Below are 20,093 nucleotides of genomic sequence, written 5' to 3'. Positions count from 1 at the left end.
TCAAGTTTATAACATTCTTATTATACTGAAACAAATAGCGATGTTACTAAGTAAAATTTTTAAATTATGTGAATTACAATGTTAAAAGATCTCAGAGAAATTACTTTTGCAGCATGTCATTTCATGCCCAAATATCTTGAGTGTTTGAGTATTTCAACTCTATGTTATCAAGATTTCCAGATCTGAAGAAGATGGATCTTGTGGGGGATTGGAATGAAGGATTACCCTGAATTCCAAAAAGAAAATCTTGAAATTAAAAAAAAAAAAATAAAGTTTAGCAGAGAATTAATTACCTATGATTTTTTTCTACCTTTACATATGAGAGAATCAATTATTTATTATTGAGTTTTTTATTGTGTTTCCCTGGTGGCTCAGATGGTAAAGCATCTGCCTGCAATGCAGGAGACTCGGGTTCAATCCCTGAACTGGCATTGTTTATTTTTAAGCTGTTTATCTTCTCTCTCTTCAAAAATATTCAACTGCTCATAGACACTATCAGTTCTCAAATGAAGATATTTGTAATTAAAATAAGACAGTAGAGCTTTCTAAAATATATTCATAAAATATCAATAAGGATTGATATTTAATACATACTTTTTAAACATAAGCAATGCATCTGTAAAACATGTAAAACAAAATTAGTAAAAGAGGAAAGCTTTTCACAAATATTGCTAGTGAAATTGCCATTAAATCATAACAATGATAAGAAATCCAATTAAATATAATTTTTCCCACAATAAAAGTATCCTATCATATTAGCATTTCTTTTTGCAAATACTATTATATATACTGCACAAATTAAAAAAAAAAAAACAACACTTGTTTAGGAGACTTCTCAAAGAGAAGAATGAATAAATAAATATATCTCATTGTTTGTACTGGCACTTCTACTGGACAAACTTTAAAACTTGGAAAAATATTAAACCAATTTCTATCAGGAAATTTAAATTAGCATAGCACACAGGCTCTTTTAAGCATAGTTACAGCTCATTGAGAAAATTGTGCCTGAAGCTCTTCTCCCCAAGTACATATACATATGCAAGACCAAAACTATTTTGTTTTAAGATATTTCCGATGTTTAAATAACATTACTTTTTGAAACATTAACCTTGATTGATCTTTAGCCAAAAAAAAAAAACCACACTAAAATTAAAGTACCACGAAAATTTATTAATCTGTAGGATAATATAGGCCTTAGAATATTTTTTCTGTTTGTATTGGTTCCATTAAATGTAATCATCAGATAATTTTTATGCAATTGTTTTGTCCATCATTTTTTTGTTGAAATGTTTTAAAAACTTTATTTAAAAATAAATTTTTTATGAACAATAACTTCCTCCATTGTTAAAAGGCTTTTTCCTTTAAGAAAACTTAAAATGACTGGAGAGGGACAAATAATACTTTAACTTAAAATTAGTTTGTAGTTATTTACTGTTCTTGTACATAACTATTTCCAACTTGTGAAGTTAATGTTATTTTAAAAAGAATGTAAATATTTAAACAATTCCTTACTCAGTGCTAAAATAGCCTAGTATCTATCTTCATTTTGGCTGGTAACTCTCAAGCAAAAGTCAACTTTATACATATAAATGTATTTCTCAGGGTCTCAATTTTTGGTATTATCTGTATAAGAGATAATAAAAGATGAAAATTGAGGAATATATTGTGTTCTTGATGAAAAGTCTGCTTCTACTCACTAAGAACAGTGAAGTATAACATGCATATTTCAAAGATAAATAAGAACTAGAAAGTTATATTAATATTCCCAATGAATCATTTTTAAATGATCACATAATGGCAACATGGGCAAAATATAAGAAAGTCATTCCCAAAAGAATCACAAATGCTTGGTAAATAAAATAATGTCCATACTCATTAGTAATAAGAAAAATAAACATAAAAATATATCCAAGCTAAATTGTCAAATTAAAAACAAACTCTTGTTCTAGTTAGCATATGAGAAAACAAGCATTTTCAAGCATACTGATAAAAATATAAATTCATTTAAGTACAGTTTCTCTCTGCTCCAACTCTGAGCAAGGCACACATCAATACAAAGGCAATAAGACTATAGAAATGGACTAGGTTATGAATTCTGTTTGTATTCAGAGATGATGCAAAGAAAATGTAATAGACCTGAGTAGAAGAGAAGGCCTGAAAGAAACTAGGAGTTTGAAGGATGTAGCAGTTGTCAAAGCTATGGTTTTCCAGTAGTCATGTATGGATGTGAGAGTTGGACCATAAAGAAGGCTGAGGGCCAAAGAATTGATGCTTTTGAACTGTGGTGTTGGAGAAGACTCTTGAGAGTCCCTTGGACTGCAAGGAGATCAAACCAGTCAATCCTAAAGGAAATCAGTCCTGAATATTCATCATAAGGACTTATACTGAAGTTGAAGCTCCAATACTTTGGTCACCTCATATGAACAGCTGACTCATTTGAAAAGACCCTGATGCTGGAAAAGATTGAAGGCAGGAGAAAAGAGGGATGACAGAAGATGAGATGATTGGATGGCATCACCAGCTCAATGGACATGAGTTTGAGCAAGCTCTAGGAGATAGTGAAGGACAGGGAAGCCTGGTGTGCTGCAGTCCATGGGGTTGCAAAGAGTCGGACATGACTAAGTGACTAAACAAAAACAACAACAAGAACCCTTCCCACCTCTCCACTTTTTTGTCTGTACCACCCAAAAGAATAAAAACCTTGGTAGCTGTTATCATGAAGGGTAAATATAATGCATGTCAGTCTATCCATTGTATTGGAAACATCCATTTTCATGATGATTCATGATGAAATTCTTTAATAATAGAAAGCAGCTAAGCTTGGTTTGGGCAAAATAAATACTTTCTTTTAATGAATTCATTGGAGAAATAGGATATACAAAAAAGATAACAATTCTTTCCATCAACCAATTAAATATTTATTGTGCAAAACATACACTTAGGATGTCTACATATTTTAGAATGAATTTCCGACTAAGAGACATGTTTGAAAGTCATGTAATTCAAAAAATAAGGAAGCACTTTAGATATTTCACTTGGTAACTGTCCTCACAATTTCAAAATGTGCCTAAAGAAATAATTGAAGTGAAGTGTTCGTCGTTCAGTTGTGTCGGAATCTTTGGGGACCATGGGCTGTAACTCACCAGGCTCCTCTATCCATGGGCTTCTCCAGGTAAGAGTATTGGAGTGGGTAGCCATTCCCTTCTCCAGGGGATCTTCCTGATCCAGGGATTAAATCTGGGTCTCCTGCATTTCAGGCAGATTCTTTACTGTCAAAGCCAAGAGGGAAGCCCTAAAGGGATAACAGATGAAAAAAAAAAAAAAAAGAAAGTAAAATGAAAGAAAATTCTGGAAAATATATGAATTTTATAATAAAAGAGTTTGCTATTTTCTGAACAAGACCACCAAGCAACAGTGAAAGATGAAATGTTTCATTTGCTGAGAATCGGCTAGTGTTGAGGATTCAGAGAAGAAAACACATAGGCCTATGCTTGAGGAGTTTATAGTCATGCTTTCTCTTCGCTTTTGATTTTCTTTTTTTTTTTTTTTTTTATTTTTTTTAAATTTTAATTGGAGGCTGATAACTTTACAATATTGTGCTGGCTTTTGCCATTCAAACATGAATTGAAATAAGGAACAGAAAAACAGCCTCCTTACTGGATTCTTCTCATTTGATAGGGAAGCCAGGTTACTGATCCTATTGTCTACATGAATATTTATGTTGAAGATTTTTTTGTCTAAAATATTTAGTATCTAACTTCTTATAAAGGATCCAGCAGGATGTTTTTAAACATAAAATATGTTAACAGTCAACAAAGAATAAGATAACAATATCTCCTCTTCTCTAGAAGATACTGTGTAAAGTCATAAACATTCATCTCTGTGGAATTTATAAAGTTATGGTAAATACTCATTAAGCTCATCAAGAACTATTTTAAACTTAAATTTGCACAAATATTTAAATGTTTGTGACCTCTCTCCAGTCAAAAGCAATAAATGATGTCTAGAAAAATTTTAAATGTCAATAAAATCAATAATGGCAAACATATTAAAAATATTAAAAGCGAATCGATACCATCCCAAATAATAAACATTGTGTTTTGCACCATTTTGTGTACATTTTGAAAACTGTAGTCACACAGAACTTTTTTCTTCTTTTACTTCTTTTTCTTCTCTTGTTCTTTTTCTATTTTAAACAGAGTTGTTCTGTAAGGGATAAGATGGCCTGTCTTCTTGGAAGTTAAATTATATGTCAAACATTTCAGAGTTTAGAAAGCAGCTAATAAGGGTGTAATATTGAAATGTCAAACATGTACCTACCATTTTCTTCCTCTTCCTGACTCTGAAACTCTCTGGTAACAACTATAATGATCTGTTTAGACTTGGGCCCATTGTTCCCTTTCGTCACTCATATTTAGTAATTACTTTCTCCCCAAGGCTGCACTTTTCTTGAGGAAAGTAAAATTCCAAAGTGGTGTTCAGTTTTGAATTAAATTCTGCTTGTATGACAGCAAAGAAATGTTAGGGGAGTGAATTCAATGGCTTGTACTTTCCCATTAATTTCCATCTCTACAAAGACTCTTACAAAATACTTAAGCATGCTTTTTTGTTGGGGAGGACTTTTCCTTAGAAAGCTATCTGACTAATTGTCTCTGGATAACATCAGAGAGGATTTTAAACTGCCTAATGTGTGTTATCCTCTTGGTTACTCAAATAGGTTTGAGAAGAGAGAAGGAAAAGATTTGTGCAAGTGCTGAATAATTGAAAACAAGGTCCCTAATGCAGTGACAGGACACTGGTGTGTGAAGACCAAATAGAGACTGAGAATTTTGTTATCAGTGAAACTCTAAAGAAGAATGTAATATGATGCAATATGTTTATTAGAACACATTCTTTCCAATTCTAGCTAATGTTGAAAGTGAGCTTACATGACAGATTTTAATGTCTTGCAGTGTTCAGCTGAATGAGCACAGAATCCTCATCAGGAAATGCTCCATGAATAAGTCTGATCATAGAGTGATCTAAAGTATGTGATTATAACAATGACCATAATTGCTTTGCTATTGTTTTTAAGTGCAAGGTCAGGTTAACATGTGAGATAGCCGTGACATTAGCAACGCTTTTGACATGATGTTATCATGCTCAAGTGCATGTGGTTTGTTCTAATGCCAACCATTAGCCTATTAAAAATAACACGGAGCTATTGGCAATACTTGGAGTCTTCAAGCACATAAACAAGGAATGAATCAAAGACTCAAATGGCTGCTACATGATCCATTAATTAAGCTGGTAAAAACTATGTTTCATTGTAGAGCGTGTACTATATAACATTAAGGATGCTTGTGTTTCTCAAGGTATCACTCTTGATGCAAAAATAAACTGGGAGCTGTGACTCCAAACCAGAGAAAGAAATTATTTAAGAAGTGATAGAGAAAAATGGTCCAGTATTGACTCATCAACCTCAAACTCTCTGTCTTGTATTTTCTCCTTAAAAGCCAAGGATAATATTGATACATAACTTATTTCACTGAATTAGACCTTTATTCATTATTTGAATATACGTTTAAGTACCCGTTATAGACAAGGCGAGCTTCTCTGGTGGCTCAGGAGGTAAAGAATCCACGTGCAATGCAGGAGACCCAGGTTCGAGCTACCTGATCAGAAAGATCTCCTGGAAAAGGGAATAGCTATCAACTGCAGTATTCTTGCCTGGAGGATTCCATGGACGGAGGAGCCTGGCAAAGTACAGTCCACAGAGTCGTAAAGACTCAGAAATGACTGAGTAACTAACACTACTATAGGCAAGGCACTAGAGAGTTAGATCAAAATTAGCTAAACACAGTCACACAGATACATAAGTCACAGTGAATTCACAAAGGAGAAGTGGAGAGTAGTGCGAGTGTATAATACGGTACTTAACCTAGTCAGAGGGTCAGGGAGGGCATCTTTGTCCAAATGATATTTAACTTGAGATCTGAAACACAAGTAAGAGTTAGCAGAGAAAAGAAGGAAGCAGGGATTAGGTACAATAGGTTATGAAGAATTCTGCTATTCCTTTGAATGCATTCTTCTAGACAAATATTGTCTCCCTGATCCTTTGCTGTACTGAATCTTCCTTAACACTACTAGGCTTTCTCTGAAAGTTGTACTTATTGATTTCAGTGATGTCCTGCAAGGTGTCACACCCTATGGAAGTCTATTTCTTCATCCCCAGCCACTGAAACATCACTAAAAATGTGCAGCCCCGGGGAAGGGAATGGAAAGCATTATCAAGATCTCTTAAAAACTAACCATAGAGAAACAAGGCAGGCTTTGGTTGAGAGCCTTTTTTGCTGGGACTTAAGGGAGTTTGTTTAAACCTCCAGTCTAGTAGATCAAGGTCTGTAGTAGAGAAAATGTTAATATATCTTATCTGATCATTTTTATGAATAAGATCTCATATATTAAAAAATGATCCAAATTGTTTTGCTTTTGCAGTTTAAAGTATATTCAGAGCAATAACCAACACTCTGCTGATATTATTGTCCTTCACTTTCAACTACGACCTGTGTAATGTGAGCCTACATCAGGAGAATGAGGATAAAACTTGGCTTTCATTCAGTAGAAGTTTTTAAGCGAGTCAGTCTCTATCCTGTCTGTCTGATGTCTATTTTTCTCTATGTTCTAATCAAAGACATAACTCACTTTCACTCAAACAAAATTCTCTACCAGCTAAATCAAGACTGACAGCCTGACTTGAGTTCAGTCCTGGTTCAATATAACTCTGCTAACTTGTCAGTTATTGGAGAAGCCCTGTTGATAGTTTTGTTTCTTGTACACATTATTTTGATTCTCAGTGATTTTAAGCATCAGAATTTCAAGTACAATTATATTCTGTCTAGCATTTTCAATCACTCACTCCTTCTTTCATTTTCACATAAATTAGCATGTATATTTCTTATTGTAAGACAGGAATTTACTTATAAAACCTTTTCTGGCATAATACTAGTTTCAGTATGAAAAGTGTCCTTATGTACACAAAAATCCATTACAGATTCAGTATTGAAAACCTACTCATTTCCTCTTTCAATTGGAATTAAATAATTAAGATATGATACATAATCTTGTATTCTATGATCATATGAAATTTAAGGCCATCATGGTAGGGCCATAATAAAGAGGAAGGATAATATTGTTACATATTGAGTTTTCTTTTAAAAATCTAAAAACAGAAAGCTTTAGTTATGGTCAAATGGATAACACAAAATGATAATAATGCTTGGTCCAAGCTAGTTTATATCAGAAAATTCCAATGGGAAGTAGATAAAATTCCCTCCACTAATGTATGTTAATATACTTCCTGGGTGGTGCTAGTGGTAAAGAACCCACCTGAGTTCGATCCCGGAGTCTGGAAGATCCCCTGGAGGAGGGCATGGCAACCCACTCCAGTATTCTTGCCTGGAGAAATCCCATGGACAGAGGAGCCTGGTGGGCTACAGTCCATGGGGTCACAAAGAATTGGATACAACTGAGCACAAGCATGCATGCAATGTACTTTAAAAGTAGGGTTTCCTGAGGGGAGGGGGGCTGAGGAATGGGAGTCTGAAAATGCAGCTATTGTTACAAAATGTGGTATACTATGGATTATTGTGTATCTGTTCCATTACAAGTCATTACCACCAGTTAGCTCCATTGGAAATAATATCATAAAATTTCCTACCAACTAACAATGTTTTTTATTTAAAAATTATAATTAAAATTATAACAGAATATATTGATATGGAAAGCATAAATGATGTTTGACTTACATAAATGAACAACTGGAAGTTGATAAAAAATTTTTTTCTTAACGTCACAGAAATCACGAAATCATTCAATTAGTTATTTGAAAGTTTTTGTTCTAATTTTTTAAATTCAGGAAATATTCCTCAGTGTATTGTCAAACAACCTAAATAACAAACACTACTATATAGTTAAGTGATTTAGTATTATTTTGTTTTGCTCTTACATGTGGGGCAGAACATAGAGCTAGAATAGAAGTGACTGTTTCTTTTTAATGATTTCATTAAATAAAGGTCTTTTATCATTTCATCAGGTTTATGAATTTTATATTTCCTTTACATGGCTCAACAATGCAAATATTGGGTTTGTAGATAAGAATTCAATTAGCATTTCAAAGAGGTCAAATTAATTCCCTCTCAGAGACACTAGCTGTTATTTCAGTCTACAAAGTAAAACTCAGTTCTATAGTACAAAACAGTTTTTAAATCTTACCAGTATCCTTGCTCATTGAAAAGCAGTACTGATTCTTTGAAGTATAGTTTTTGAACTAAAATCTTTAAATTATTTTTAAAATATTTTTATCTTTCTTAAAATGTTGTTATGAGGGATCTTTGAGATACTATATTTGAAGTATTTTGGATTATACCTGATGTATAATAAATGCTCTATAAATATAAGAATAGATCATAAAATACCCAAATTCAAATGAATCGTTATTGTCTAGTAGTGGTGCTCAAACTTTTCGGCACCAGGGATCAGTTTCAGGGAAGAAATGGGGTAAGGGGGATGGTTTCAGGATGATTCCAGCACATTATATTTACTGTACACTCTACTTCTATTATTGTTACATCAGCTCCAATTCAGATCATCAGGCATTAGAGCCTGGCGGTTTGGAACACTTGGTCTATAGTATTACTGCTTATATGATTCCAAAATTATTGCAGGAAATCAGTGGCATAGCAAGGAGTAAGGACAACAGACGTGTTCTGTCCCAGGTGCCTTCAATATTGGGTACTCTACAGATGAGATGTTGTGGTTTAGTCACTCAGTCATGTCAAACTCTTTGCTACCTGATGGACCACAGACCACCAGGATCCTCTGTCCATGCGGTTCTCTAGTCAAGAATATTGGACTAGGTTGCTATTTCCTTCTCCAGGGGATCTTCCTAACCAATGGATCAAAACTGTGTCTCCTGCATTGGCAGGCGGATTCTTTACCCCTGAGCCACCTGGGAAGCCTAAAGATGGGATAAGATATAGATTTAAAGCTGTAATAAAACTGACTAAAAGTTGGTCAGCCTTTTAACTGTAACTCTGCGGAGGCAATTCTAAACAATGTCAGTGAAAAAATATTCCCCTCTGCCAGGGTCAACAGCTCCCACAGCCCTATTCTGTTTGGTATGCAGCTGCAGAAACTGATAATGAAAGGGCAAACATTTTTTACTTCTTAAGGGATAAAACTCTAGTTGAAAGTTGTAAACTTTCCTTCTCTTAATGTGACATTGAAAGAACTTCTGAGTTCCATTTTTTAGTTCATGTGTTATTGATGTGTGGAATGCAAAATAAGAATTAGTAACAAGAACAATAGCTAACATTTATTGAGCGCTTACTATTTCTGGAGAAGGAAATGGCAACCCACTCCAGTACTCTTGCCTGGAAAATCCCATGGACAGAGAAGCCTGGTAAGCTACAGTCGACAGTGTTGAAGAGTCAGACATGACTGAGCCACTTGACTTCACTTCACTTACTATTTCTAGGCTGTATTCCATGCACTTTATATGTCTAAACTTTCTTCATCTTCACACCTATTATCCCCAATTTACAGAAAATAAATCCTTTTATGAATAATCCTTTTCATTGATGAAGCATAATAAACAGTGTAAGAATAGAATAATGTGTTATACAAAGATAAAAAGTGTGGTAGAATATGGATTAAAGAAAAAGGAAATGAGTGTGGATTGGAAAGTCGAAAGAAGAAACCTCTTCAAATATTCATGGGCCCCTAAAGATTAAGGATACAATGTAGATTTCCTATCTTCTTAACTTCAATTCTTCCTTACTCCTTTTCATTTCTGTATTTCTTTGTCTTTTCTTTATTTCTCATCCACCTTCAGGGCAGCAGTTTTATTCCTTATTAGACTAAATAAAGGCAGAAAAAGAAGTATTTCTTTTTTTAGCTCTGCACTGATCCTACTAAGTTATAAGTGTTCAGTGACTCAGTTGTGTCTCTTTATGACCCTATGGACTGTACCCTGCCAGACTCCTCTGTCCATGGAATTTTTTAGGTAAGAATGCTGGAGTTTTTCTTCCTCCAGAGGATCTTCCTGATCCAGGGATCAAAACTGTGTCTCCTACATCTCCTTCCTTGTAGCAGATTCTTTACCTGTTGAGTGATTGGAGAACAGTGGTTAAATAAGAACTTACAACCTGCAAGAACCTGGACAAGTTACCTGCTTTTTCTGTGCCTATCTTAAATGTCTTTATCTATACACCAGGAAGAAAAATAAACATATGTATGCATTTAGCCACGCAATTTTTGAATATATTGAGGCTTAAATTGTCCCTTTTTTGATAAGTAGAAGCCTTTTCAAATTGGTTTCTTTTGACAAATCACTAGTAATATTTGATGGCATTCTTGCTTTCTGGATGTCAGCAAGTTCCAGGCTCATCTTTTATATTTCTTGAACTACACAATGAATCCATTAATCACAGAATGCTGTTTCCTTTTATTGATAGTTCAGAATAAAAGTTAAAACAGTGAGCTATTTATTATTTCGTTTGCTTAGAGCATTGGTTTAGAACTGAAAGTTGCAAAGATGCTCAATTTCAAAGAATTTATATTCTGATGAGATTAAAATTAAATATAAAAAAGATTCTATGATAGAAATAAATGCATATCTTAAGCTCTTAAGCATTCTAGACAGCAAGGATTTCATTTCAGAACTGATACTTAGTCTTGTGACTTTCTCTGGAAATAATTGTGTTCATAGCTACAAAAGTAGAGTTTACTTCAAATTAATCTGGTCAAAAAAGTGGTGTTAGACGAGATTCTTTTTAAAGAGTGGGACATATTAGAAATTGAAGTAATAGAAAGAATGAAAATATTCCAGGCTTATAGAATGACAGAAGATCAAGATGATGTTTTAGAGATTGGAAAGAATTTTTTTGGATTGAAAAGACATTTGACTATGGAAATAAGTGAATGATAGTTGAATATTTATGAACAATTAAAATTAGATAATATCTATGTTGGATAGAGATGTAAGACACAGAAACAATGGTGAATTTCCTGATGTGCAGTTCTGTTAGGGTAAAACTAAGCTGCCATGACAAAGAGACCCTAAATTACAATGGCTTAAAACTGTTATAACAAAGAGACCCTAAATTACAGAGGCTTAAACTATTTTGGAGAAGGCAATGGCACCCCACTCCAGTACTCTTGCCTGGAAAATCCCATGAACAGAGGAGCCTAGAAGGCTGCAGTCCATGAGATCTCTCAGGGTCGGACATGACTGAGCGACTTCACTTTCACTTTTCACTTTCATGCATTGGAGAAGGAAATGGCAACCCACTCCAGTGTTCTTGTCTGGAGAATCCCAGGGACAGGGGAGCCTGGTGGGCTGCCGTCTATGGGGTCACAGAGTTGGACACGACTGAAGCAACTTAGCAGCAGCAGCAGCAAACCATTTCATCTTGTGAAACAGATTTGAGATGAGTGGTCCAGTTTTGTGGGGCATCTCTGCTTTTCACAGTCAACCAGGAACCAGATTCCTTCTAAACTGTTGTTCTACCATCCTTTGGAATTCCCTCATGGCCCAGTGGGTAAAGAATCTGCCTGCAGTGCAGAAGACACAGGAGACATGGATTCAATCCCTGGGTCAGGAAGATCCCCTGGAGGAGGAAATGGCAATCCATCCCAAAATTCTTGCCTGGGAAATCCTATGGACAGAGAAGCCTGTACAGCTACAGTCCAAAGGGTCACAATGAGTCAGACACGACTGACTAAGCACAAGCACACCATTCTTTAGAGCAATGTTGTCATCTGCACGGTCAAAGCTGTCACTTTACATCTAGGTTTCAACCAGAAAGGAAGAAAAGAATGTAGCAGAGACATTCATGACCTCTCGAGTCCCCAAGAAGAATGTGGCATGGGTTATTTCCACTCATACTCTATCGGTGAGAACTTGATGAGATGGCCAAACACAACTGCAAGGCAGCAGCTAAATGACAATAGACTGGGAAGTCGTGCTGTCTCTATAATTCTGTAAACATCAAAGAGGTGGATGGCAGATTTTAGCAAAAAGCTAACGCTTTCTGCCATACTCATCTTTTCTTTTCGACACCTCCATAATTTGTGTTTTCATAATTTTTCAAACTAATGAAGTAATAAACTTTCAGTTGCTTCATGTGTTTCTTTAATTAATATGTCTCTTCATCTTCTTTCCTAAATACTTTAACTGTGTCACTTGGGGTCCAATCAGGAGACAGAATATACACCAATACTTTGAACATGGAAATTTTAATATTACTATTAACTACTATCAGGATATTAACCACTAAAAGCTAAAGATAACTTCAATGAATAAAGAATTAGCAAATATAGAGTCAGCTACTATCCCTAGGGTGGGCAGAAATGGCATTGAAATATGTATACTATCATGTAAGAAATGAATTGCCAGTCTATGCTTGATGCAGGATACAGGATGCTTGGGGCTGGTGCACGGGGATGATCCAGAGAGATGATATGGGGTGGGAAGTGGGAGGGGGATTCATGTTTGGGAACTCATGTACACCCGTGGTGGATTCATGTCAATGTATGGCAAAACCAATACAGTATTGTAAAATAAAGTAAAAATAAAAATTAAAAAAAAAAAAAGAAAGAAACAAGGAAGAGTCTTCACTACCTACCCTGTCCTCCAAACCTGAGATTTAGACATTGCTGGAGGGGGTGTGACAATAACCCCTAGATGTTAGAGTTTGTTGAGGTGATGCAGACCAGAGATAGCTAGCATGAAGCCCAGCTCCTACTAAGACTGTCTCAGGAAATACCAAATCAAGAACCTGCAAAACTCACTAGGCAGCTTCCCTTGGGAATGCTGGTGAGGCTTGCTGGAACATGAGTACCCTGTTAGATGTACTCCACTGCTGAAGTGGTTGTGCACTAGGAGAAATAATAATAAATTGCACCTGAAGCAAAAGACCTTCCCCTCCCCTCCTGCCTCCCTCTATATAAAGGTCCTCTCAACACCTTCTGCCACAAAGGCTGACCATTCTCCCAGCTGGCAAAGGAACTGTGTTTACAGGATCCAGCTCCACTCTTATGAAACTGTGGAAGTGTTATTCGCTCAGTGGTTTCTGACTCTTTGCTACGCCATGGACTGTAGCCTGCCAGGCTCCTCTATCCATGGGGTTTTCCAGGCAAGAATACTGGAATGGGAAGTCATTCCTTTCTCCAGGGGATCTTTCCAACCCAGGGATTGAACCTGTGTCTCCTGTATTGCAGGCAGATTCTTTACCATCTGAGCCACCAGGGCAGCCCCCACAATTATGAAACAGGGCAAAGAAAGGAGAATTTGAAGCTGGAAAACAACAAACTGATGACTGGCCAAGGGGCCATGAAAATTGTTGTATTATTTCCTTACTGTTTTATCCCAGTAAGGTTCCCATTTAAGGACTGAATGAGATGGAAAATGTCATAGTCCATCAATGGCATACCAGGGTTCCCTTTTCTCCACATCATCTCCAACATTTGGTATTTCTTGACTTTTCTATTCATAGCCATTCTAACATGTGTGAGGCAATTTCTCACTGTGGTTGTGATTTTCATTTCCTAATAATCAGTGATGTTGAGCATCTTTTCATGTAACTATTGGCCACCTGGATGTCTTCTTTGGAAAAGTGTCTGAATACTTTGCCCATTTGTTGAATCAGGTTGCTTGTTTTTGCTATTGTTGAGTTATAGGAGTTCTTCATGCATTTTGGATATTAACCAAACTGGATATATGATTTTCAAATATTTTCTACCATTCAGTAAGTTGCCTTTTTATTTTGAGAACAGTTTCCTTTGCTGTTCAGAGGCAATATAAACAACAAAAACTCTCAAAAAAACAAAGGTTGCTTTTAATTCATGGATAATATTCCATCTTCAAACTTCCCCTCCTATTTTTCCCTGAGTTGTAATGACCTGTAACAAATTCCTCACCACCATGTACAGGAACCATGAAGGAAAATTTCCTCAATTGGCTGAACAATGATGGAAGTCCAACTTCGTATAGTCTTAGCTAAAAAAAAAACATAGGGTTCATGTTTTCCTATTTTCACACAAGGCAGTGTCTGTTTCATAGGATTGCTCGTGACCATCTCCTCAATGACCCTGTCATTATCAGTGTGAGTAGTGAGAAAACGAAAACCAAAGCTGCAGATGTGTTTCTAGAGCCATCTGGCTCCTTTGGTAGGTAATTTACTACCTAAAAATAATCACATGCATATGGCCTTGCTCCTCCCTTACCCTCAAATATTCCTAAAACTGTTAACATTCGTTTCGTTAGGTTTACAAAAAAAAAAAAAGACTTTCTCCCATTTATACTGTTCTTTTGTTAATATTCATATGTGGTATCTGAGGAAAAGAAGCAGTTCTCACACATCCTGGGAAGCAGGAAAAAAATCTGTTGATGAGATTGTTTTAAAATCAAAAGTGTTCTCTTAGGCACATTCAATCAGCGAGTTTGTGTTTTTTCTTTTAAGTAGCTTAATAGTGTCATATTTTGAAGTAGCAATTTAGACTTTGATTCCCAACTAATTTCTTTCTATGCAGTATACTGAAAGGTACATTTCCAATAGGCTATGATCATCTTCAAAAATTTCAGGCTGTGTGTAGCCCAGCCAGCCCTGGAAATTTGAGTTATCTGAGCATGATACTAACATCTACCACAAAGATAGAATAGTGTAAGGCATACCCTAGGCCCTTAAACATCATCCTTTTGTTATTTGGTTGAATAACAATGAAGAGAGTTTAAGATGTGGGTGAAATGCTATCCACTGCTTCCGTGATAGGATTTCAGTAGCCAGACTAGATTTCCACCTGGTAATCAGAGAATGGGGTAATTTATTATCATGTCATAACATTTTGATACTATGCAATGTTGATGGGGAATGTGGAGGTAATTCCCATGCATATCAGCTGAGTGGTCTTCAGCTTGTGAGGTGTGACCCATAATAATGTGGGCGTGCTTCGTAAGACTAGACGTGGAGGACCACCCGGGAGCAAGGTCCTGCTCTTGTAGAGTTTCATTCTTGAATCTCTTAAGATTGAAGATATGACACTTTAAGCACCTAGCATATTGCCTGTATTCCAGAATATAAACTAGTTCTCTGTTAGTAAAATTGGTTTAAAAAGGAAACTATTGATTTTATGCTAGCCTCCGTAATTTTACCTGACTGAATTATACCCTGAATTATAAAGATGATGCTCTTTAGCGTCTTTAGCTTGTCAAAGTGTTTTCAAATAGCACAGAAGTAAGAGCAAAGTGGAGAAACAGCTGTCCCTTGTTATTTTGTTTCCTGAATACAAATAGTCTTAAATTGCTGTAAATGGAGAGGCTGGAATGAATTCAAACACTGCTTGTTTAAATACACTCAGCCTGATGTTTGTGCGTTGGAACCTTTGGAGAGGGCAGCGCTAGAAAACACTCCACATTAACTTGTCACATGTGACAATATACGGTTATGGCTTCTCTTTTGTTTGTTAGGTAGAGTTGCTTTGGTATCATTCCGAAAGTTTTGTGACAGTAAATCACAAGAGATTTGAGCTAAGATATCTGAACAGCAACGTTAACTCCTGGGACATTTGGTGTGATTTTAATTTTAACTCTTCCTAGGAAAAGCAAGAGCCTTTTTGGACTTAACTGAGTTCAGGTGAGTATTTGGGGTTTTTACAATATGTCAGGAGTGAATGGATACATCGAGTCTTTGTTTTTTCCCTCTGGCTTCTGATGGCTTGCCATTTGAGAAGTTAGTCTATATGTAAAAGGCCAAAAGAAAGTGATTTGTTTGTTTTCTCTCCATAACCCTTTCCTTTAAGGAAAGCCCTACTCCCAAGATGTTCTTAAACAGAGCTCAGTCCAACAGCTTTATTGACTATGTGGGATCTGAAAGCTTGTTTAATGAATTCTTTCTTCTATATTTGAGGAAACAGCAGCATTAAACATTTAAGGAACTTAACAAGGTCACGGTTACTGGCACAGTCATAAATAACTTCCTGGTGTTCAGACTCACAGTCCAGTAGCTTTATCACAAATACATTTTCACAATTCAGTTTGAGGATTCTTCCTGGCTAGGGGGCATATTCTGAAGATAATCCTCTAGATTCATTATTGCAACTATTGTATAATATTGCAGATTATTTTCCTATTTGTCTCACCCAAAAACTCATTGCTTACCTCGTGATGTGGGAGCTTTAGGGGAAAAGTTGCTATGGTTAGCATTTTGTAATTAAGGCTGCCATGATTTGAGGACCTCACAGGTTAGTGAAAAATAATAAAGTGACAGTACCAACCAAGAAGAAAAGAAGTAAAAGACTGAGGATCATTAAGAAATTAGGCTTGTTTATTGGAGAAAATAATAGCAACTGGTGAGTAAAAGGTCTTAACATCAAGAGTTATAAATAAAAGATAAGAACCAATAGTTCTTTATGCCTACTACAGATCTAGAAATAAAATTATATCCGTAGACATGGTCAAGGACTACAGTTAAAGAAATAACCTGCAGGCAATATTGAGAGACCTGAGTTCATGTCTTGGTCTTCCTTTGTGTCTTTTGATAAACTGGTGAACCTCTGTGAGTCTCAGTTTTTACTTCACTGTGTAATTGTGAGGATGAAATAAAATAATGTGAAAGTCCCTATCTAGAATAAGGCTTGCCCTGGTAGATGGTCAATAAAAGATTTCTGTTTTTATTTTATTTATGTATTATTTATATTATATAATATGAAATATATAAATATTAAATTAATGTACCATTTAACTAATCAAATAATATTTAATTTGTATTATTCTCCCACCTAGACACTGTCTATATAAAATTATATATATAATTATATGTATAAATAATTCTTTTTTATTTGCACTTAACCCAAAGTTAATATTCATATGGGAAGAGAATAAACTTTTAAGAAAACTTATTAATGAGTGAAAGTGAGTAGAGTATAAGGTGTGTATTAGTGAAAAAGTACACAGCATTTGACCATGTAGATCACAACAAACTGTGGAAAATTCTTAAAGAGATGGGAAAGCAGACCACCTTACCTGCTTCCTGAAAAACCTGTATGTAGGTCAAGAAGCAACAGTTAGAAATGGACATGGAACCATAGACTGGTTCAAAATTGGGAAAGGAGTATGTCAAGGCTGTATATTGTCACCCTGCTTATTTAACTTATATGCAGAGTACCTCATCTGAAATGCTGGGCTGGATGAAGCACAAGCTGGAATCAAGATTGCCAGGAGAAATATCAATAACCTCAGATATGGCAGAAAGCAAAAAGGAACTAATAAGCCTCTTGATGAAAGTGGAAGCAGAGAGTGAAAAAGCTGGCTTAAAGCTCAACATTCAGAAAACGAAGATCATGGCATCTGGTCCCATCACTTCATAGGAAATAGATGGGGAAACAGTGGAAACAGTGAGAGACTTGATTTTCTTGGGCTCTAAAATCACTGCAGATGGTGACTTCAGTCATGAAATGAAAAGAGGCTTGCTCCTTGGAAGAAAAGCTATGAGCAGCCTAGGCAGTATATTAAAAAGCAGAGACATTACTTTGCCAACAAAGGTCTGACTACTCAAAGCTACGGTTTTTCCAGTAGTCATGTATGAATCTGAGATTTGGACCATAAAGAAAGCTGAGTGCCGAAGAACTGATGCTTTTGAACTTTGGTGTTGGGAAGAGTAGAGAGTCCCGTGGACTGCGAGATCAATCCTAAAGGAAATCAGTCCTGAATATTCATTGGAAGGACTGTTACTGAAGCTGAAGCTCCAATAATTTGGCCACCTGATGTGAAGAACTGACTCATTGGAAAAGATACTGATGCTGTGAAAGATTGAAGGCAGGAGGAAAAGGGGATGACAGAGAATGAAATGGTTGGATGGCATCACCAACTCGATGGACATGAGTTTGAGCAAGCTCTTGGAGTTGGTGATAGACAGGGAAGCCTGGTGTGCTGCAGTCCATGGGGTCACAAGGAGTCAGACGCAACTGAGTGACTGAACTGAACTGAACTGAATGAGCAAAAATGAGTAGAGCATAAGATGTGTATTAGTGAAAAACATGAATTGTTTGAATATTCATAATTTATGTTTGAATGTTCATAAATTAGATTCTTAGAAGCACTCTCTCATTATTAGGTAATAATTTTCTAGGCTGTTTTAAATATCATAAAATTTTCACTTTCACAATAAAAATCCACATTATAGGGATATCTGTTTCCCTATAACTGACATTGATCACCATGATATTCTTATCATCTCTTATTTTTTGTATAACTCATGATCCTTTTGTAGTCTGACAGCTTTCCCAATAAAACTCACATTGCCATCCCTGTCAAAAGTAACAGGATGCTTTTACCCCTTCTCACAGAGGAAAAAAACCATCTTTCCTCTTCACAATCCAATATCCTATAGCCACTTTCTTTTGTTTTTTCTCTTGTCTATATTCAGTCTTATTTTTGTTTTCCTAAAATCATTTCATACTTCAGCAGCCTTGCTTTCTGTTTCCTCTTAGACTGAAAAATAACCTGATTCCTCTCCATTCATTCCAGTCAAGACCCTCTCTTACTTCTACCATCTCTAAATTACCCACCCTTTTGTTTTCTTTCTCTGTCCTACAAAACTCATATAGCCTATGTTCATGGTTTCTTCTTCTTCACCTTTAATAGGCAACGAGTTCCCATTTTCTCTCAGAACAGTGCTCAAAATTTTCCTCTCAAAAATGCTACTGATTGTTAAACTCAGTCATGTCCTTTCAGACTTTATCTTGATTGCTCTTCCTGCAGCGTTTAATGGCATCTCTCTCTTCTGTCTTCAAAGTTCTCCTTCACATGATTCTCCCTATAATTTTTCCCTCAGTTGGTAAAGAATCTACCTTCAACGCAGGAGATCTGGGTTCAATTCCTGGGTCAGGAAGATCCCCTGGAGAAGGAAATATGGCAGCCCACTCCAGTATTCTTGCCTGGAGAATCCCATGGACAAAGGACCCTGGCAGGCTACAGTCCTCAGGGTTGCAAGAATCGGACATGACTTAGTGACTAAACCACCATACTTCTTCCTCATTCTCCTCTTATCTTGGTTATCTCCTCTTATCTTGGTTATCTCCTCCTATCTTGGTTCTTTCTTAGATTCGTTATGCTTCAGTTCACCAGCCCTTAGATACTATGTTTTCTCAGGAAACATCCTCAGTCATTTTTGTTTTCTGTTATAATGAAATTACAAATATCATTTCTCCATTCCTGACCCCTCTTTACTGATGTCTCGGCCTAGAATTTTCAGTGATTTCCAAGACACAGTTTCCAGCTTTCTAAACACAATCTGTTTTCTTACAAGTGGTGTTTCTTCAGTACAGCCTTCCCTGGGCATCCGTGGACTATTTGTTCTGAGACTTCCATGGATACCATAATCCACAGATGCTCAACTCTCTTTTGTAAAATAAAACAGTTGCATATAATCTACACATATCCTCCTGTATACTTTAAGTCATTTCTAGGTTACTTGTGTGGCTCTCCACATGGCTCAGGGGTAAAGAATCTGCCTGCCAATGCAGGAGATGAGGGTTCGATCCCTGGGTCAAGAAGATCCCCTGGAGAAGGAGATGGCAACCCATACCAGTGTTCTTGCCTGGAGAATTACATGGACAGAGGAACCTGGCAGACTACAGTCCATGGGTTTGCAAAGAGTTGGGCATGACTTAGCAACTGAGCATGCACAGATTACTTGTAATGCCTAATACAGTGTAAATGCTATGGAGGTCAATATTAATACAATACAAATGCTAGGCAAATAGTTGCTGATGCATGGCAACTTTAAGTTTTCCCTTTTGAAGCTTTTTGGAATTTTAAAAATATTGTCAATCAGCAGTTGGTTGAATCGAAGGATGCAGAACCAAGGGATAAACAGAGGGCCTGCTATATTCACTTTCTGATTACTCAAAGAAATATCTGCATATCTGTGAACCTTGGTCACTAATATTCATTTTTCCCAGATGAGGGAAAACTGATTAGCTTTTATCAGTTCTATCAGTCTTACCTCAGAAATATCTATCACAAATGTTCCCTGGACTCATTTTTTGCTGCT

This window comes from Oryx dammah, unplaced genomic scaffold (assembly GCF_014754425.2).
Source record: "Oryx dammah isolate SB20612 unplaced genomic scaffold, SCBI_Odam_1.1 HiC_scaffold_2, whole genome shotgun sequence".
NCBI classification, from domain to species: Eukaryota; Metazoa; Chordata; class Mammalia; order Artiodactyla; family Bovidae; genus Oryx; species Oryx dammah.
The sequence above is the reverse complement of the archived record's forward strand: the minus strand, read 5'-3'. Positions refer to the sequence as shown.